We start from the raw sequence: 4,884 nt of genomic DNA, 5'->3' as shown, positions 1-4,884 counted from the left end.
TTTCAGTTCCAGAGCGATTCGCCCAATGAGTCCTTGATATTTAGTCATTTTCAGCCAATTTTCTGGATTTTTGAAAATTTCACTTTTTTGTGAAAATATCCACTAAATGAGGGAATAATATGTGTGAGGGTACCCCAGGAGAGTTCCAAATGTGTGTGGGTAGAATATATATCCCACGGGGTAAAATTGAAAAAAGTTGAAAAAAAATTTTTTTGGGACTTAGTCATTTTTCCGGCGTTTATCAGACTTTCAGATAGGGGAAATGTCAGTGAGCGTTCCGATTTCAGTTCCAGAGCGATTCGCCCAATGATTCCTTGATATTTAGTCATTTTCAGCCAATTTTCTGGATTTTTGAAAATGTCACTTTTTTGTGAAAATATCCACTAAATGAGGGAATAATATGTGTGAGGGTACCCCAGGAGAGTTCCAAATGTGTGTGGGTAGAATATATATCCCACGGGGTAAAATTGAAAAAAGTTGAAAAAAAATTTTTTTGGGACTTAGTCATTTTTCCGGCGTTTATCAGACTTTCAGATAGGGGAAATGTCAGTGAGCATTCCGATTTCAGTTCCAGAGCAATTCGCCCAATGAGTCCTTGATATTTAGTCGTTTTCAGCCAATTTTCTGGATTTTTGAAAATTTCACTTTTTTGTGAAAATATCCACTAAATGAGGGAATAATATGTGTGAGGGTACCCCAGGAGAGTTCCAAATGTGTGTGGGTAGAATATATATCCCACGGGGTAAAATTGAAAAAAGTTGAAAATAAATTTTTTTGGGACTTAGTCATTTTTCCGGCGTTTATCAGACTTTCAGATAGGGGAAATGTCAGTGAGCGTTCCGATTTCAGTTCCAGAGCGATTCGCCCAATGAGTCCTTGATATTTAGTCATTTTCAGCCAATTTTCTGGATTTTTGAAAATTTCACTTTTTTGTGAAAATATCCACTAAATGAGGGAATAATATGTGTGAGGGTACCCCAGGAGAGTTCCAAATGTGTGTGGGTAGAATATATATCCCACGGGGTAAAATTGAAAAAAGTTAAAAAAAAATTTTTTTGGGACTTAGTCATTTTTCCGGCGTTTATCAGACTTTCAGATAGGGGAAATGTCAGTGAGCGTTCCGATTTCAGTTCCAGAGCAATTCGCCCAATGAGTCCTTGATATTTAGTCGTTTTCAGCCAATTTTCTGGATTTTTGAAAATTTCACTTTTTTGTGAAAATATCCACTAAATGAGGGAATAATATGTGTGAGGGTACCCCAGGAGAGTTCCAAATGTGTGTGGGTAGAATATATATCCCACGGGGTAAAATTGAAAAAAGTTGAAAAAAAATTTTTTTTGGACTTAGTCTTTTTTCCGGCGTTTATCAGACTTTCAGATAGGGGAAATGTGAGTGAGCATTCCGATTTCAGTTCCAGAGCGAATCGCCCAATGAGTCCTTGATATTTAGTCGTTTTCAGCCAATTTTCTGGATTTTTGAAAATTTCACTTTTTTGTGAAAATATCCACTAAATGAGGGAATAATATGTGTGAGGGTACCCCAGGAGAGTTCCAAATGTGTGTGGGTAGAATATATATATATCCCACGGGGGTAAAATTGAAAAAAGTTGAAAAAAATTTTTTTTTGGACTTAGTCATTTTTCCGGCGTTTATCAGACTTTCACATAGGGGAAATGTGAGTGAGCATTACGATTTCAGTTCCAGAGCGATTCGCCCAATGAGTCCTTGATATTTAGTCGTTTTCAGCCAATTTTCTGGATTTTTGAAAATTTCACTTTTTTATGAAAATATCCACTAAACGAGGGAATAATATGTGTGAGGGTACCCCAGGAGAGTTCCAAATGTGTGTGGGTAGAATATATATCCCACGGGGTAAAATTGAAAAAAGTTGAACAAATTTTTTTTTGGACTTAGTGATTTTTCCGGCGTTTATCAGACTTTCAGATAGGGGAAATGTCAGTGAGCGTTCCGATTTCAGTTCCAGAGCAATTCACCCAATGAGTCCTTGATATTTAGTCGTTTTCAGCCAATTTTCTGGATTTTTGAAAATTTCACTTTTTTATGAAAATATCCACTAAACGAGGGAATAATATGTGTGAGGGTACCCCAGGAGAGTTCCAAATGTGTGTGGGTAGAATATATATCCCACGGGGGTAAAATTGAAAAAAGTTGAAAAAAAAATTTTTTTGGACTTAGTCATTTTTGCGGCGTTTATCAGACTTTCAGATAGGGGAAATGTCAGTGAGCATTCCGATTTCAGTTCCAGAGCGATTCGCCCAATGAGTCCTTGATATTTAGTCGTTTTCAGCCAATTTTCTGGATTTTTGAAAATTTCACTTTTTTTGTGAAAATATCCACTAAATGAGGGAATAATATGTGTGAGGGTACCCCAGGAGAGTTCCAAATGTGTGTGGGTAAAATATATATCCCACGGGGGTAAAATTGAAAAAAGTTGAAAAAATTTTTTTTTGGGACTTAGTCATTTTTGCGGCGTTTATCAGACTTTCAGAGAGGGGAAATGTGAGTGAGCATTACGATTTCAGTTCCAGAGCGATTCGCCCAATGAGTCCTAGATATTTAGTCGTTTTCAGCCAATTTTCTGGATTTTTGAAAATTTCACTTTTTTGTGAAAATATCCACTAAATGAGGGAATAATATGTGTGAGGGTACCCCAGGAGAGTTCCAAATGTGTGTGGGTAGAATATATATCCCACGGGGTAAAATTGAAAAAAGTTGAAAATAATTTTTTTTGGGACTTAGTCATTTTTCCGGCGTTTATCAGACTTTCAGATAGGGGAAATGTCAGTGAGCGTTCCGATTTCAGTTCCAGAGCGATTCGCCCAATGAGTCCTTGATATTTAGTCATTTTCAGCCAATTTTCTGGATTTTTGAAAATTTCACTTTTTTGTGAAAATATCCACTAAATGAGGGAATAATATGTGTGAGGGTACCCCAGGAGAGTTCCAAATGTGTGTGGGTAGAATATATATCCCACGGGGTAAAATTGAAAAAAGTTAAAAAAAAATTTTTTTGGGACTTAGTCATTTTTCCGGCGTTTATCAGACTTTCAGATAGGGGAAATGTCAGTGAGCGTTCCGATTTCAGTTCCAGAGCAATTCGCCCAATGAGTCCTTGATATTTAGTCGTTTTCAGCCAATTTTCTGGATTTTTGAAAATTTCACTTTTTTGTGAAAATATCCACTAAATGAGGGAATAATATGTGTGAGGGTACCCCAGGAGAGTTCCAAATGTGTGTGGGTAGAATATATATCCCACGGGGTAAAATTGAAAAAAGTTGAAAAAAAATTTTTTTTGGACTTAGTCTTTTTTCCGGCGTTTATCAGACTTTCAGATAGGGGAAATGTGAGTGAGCATTCCGATTTCAGTTCCAGAGCGAATCGCCCAATGAGTCCTTGATATTTAGTCGTTTTCAGCCAATTTTCTGGATTTTTGAAAATTTCACTTTTTTGTGAAAATATCCACTAAATGAGGGAATAATATGTGTGAGGGTACCCCAGGAGAGTTCCAAATGTGTGTGGGTAGAATATATATATATCCCACGGGGGTAAAATTGAAAAAAGTTGAAAAAAATTTTTTTTTGGACTTAGTCATTTTTCCGGCGTTTATCAGACTTTCACATAGGGGAAATGTGAGTGAGCATTACGATTTCAGTTCCAGAGCAATTCGCCCAATGAGTCCTTGATATTTAGTCGTTTTCAGCCAATTTTCTGGATTTTTGAAAATTTCACTTTTTTATGAAAATATCCACTAAACGAGGGAATAATATGTGTGAGGGTACCCCAGGAGAGTTCCAAATGTGTGTGGGTAGAATATATATCCCACGGGGTAAAATTGAAAAAAGTTGAACAAATTTTTTTTTGGACTTAGTGATTTTTCCGGCGTTTATCAGACTTTCAGATAGGGGAAATGTCAGTGAGCGTTCCGATTTCAGTTCCAGAGCAATTCACCCAATGAGTCCTTGATATTTAGTCGTTTTCAGCCAATTTTCTGGATTTTTGAAAATTTCACTTTTTTATGAAAATATCCACTAAACGAGGGAATAATATGTGTGAGGGTACCCCAGGAGAGTTCCAAATGTGTGTGGGTAGAATATATATCCCACGGGGGTAAAATTGAAAAAAGTTGAAAAAAAAATTTTTTTGGGACTTAGTCATTTTTCCGGCGTTTATCAGACTTTCAGATAGGGGAAATGTCAGTGAGCATTCCGATTTCAGTTCCAGAGCAATTCGCCCAATGAGTCCTTGATATTTAGTCGTTTTCAGCCAATTTTCTGGATTTTTGAAAATTTCACTTTTTTGTGAAAATATCCACTAAATGAGGGAATAATATGTGTGAGGGTACCCCAGGAGAGTTCCAAATGTGTGTGGGTAGAATATATATCCCACGGGGTAAAATTGAAAAAAGTTGAAAATAAATTTTTTTGGGACTTAGTCATTTTTCCGGCGTTTATCAGACTTTCAGATAGGGGAAATGTCAGTGAGCGTTCCGATTTCAGTTCCAGAGCGATTCGCCCAATGAGTCCTTGATATTTAGTCATTTTCAGCCAATTTTCTGGATTTTTGAAAATTTCACTTTTTTGTGAAAATATCCACTAAATGAGGGAATAATATGTGTGAGGGTACCCCAGGAGAGTTCCAAATGTGTGTGGGTAGAATATATATATATCCCACGGGGGTAAAATTGAAAAAAGTTGAAAAAAAATTTTTTTTGGACTTAGTCTTTTTTCCGGCGTTTATCAGACTTTCAGATAGGGGAAATGTGAGTGAGCATTCCGATTTCAGTTCCAGAGCGAATCGCCCAATGAGTCCTTGATATTTAGTCGTTTTCAGCCAATTTTCTGGATTTTTGAAAATTTCACTTTTTT

This window comes from Phyllobates terribilis, unplaced genomic scaffold (genome assembly GCF_046119375.1).
Source record: "Phyllobates terribilis strain yellow unplaced genomic scaffold, ASM4611937v1 Scaffold_226__1_contigs__length_3207580, whole genome shotgun sequence".
NCBI lineage: Eukaryota > Metazoa > Chordata > Amphibia > Anura > Dendrobatidae > Phyllobates > Phyllobates terribilis.
Note: the sequence above shows the minus strand (reverse complement) of the source record.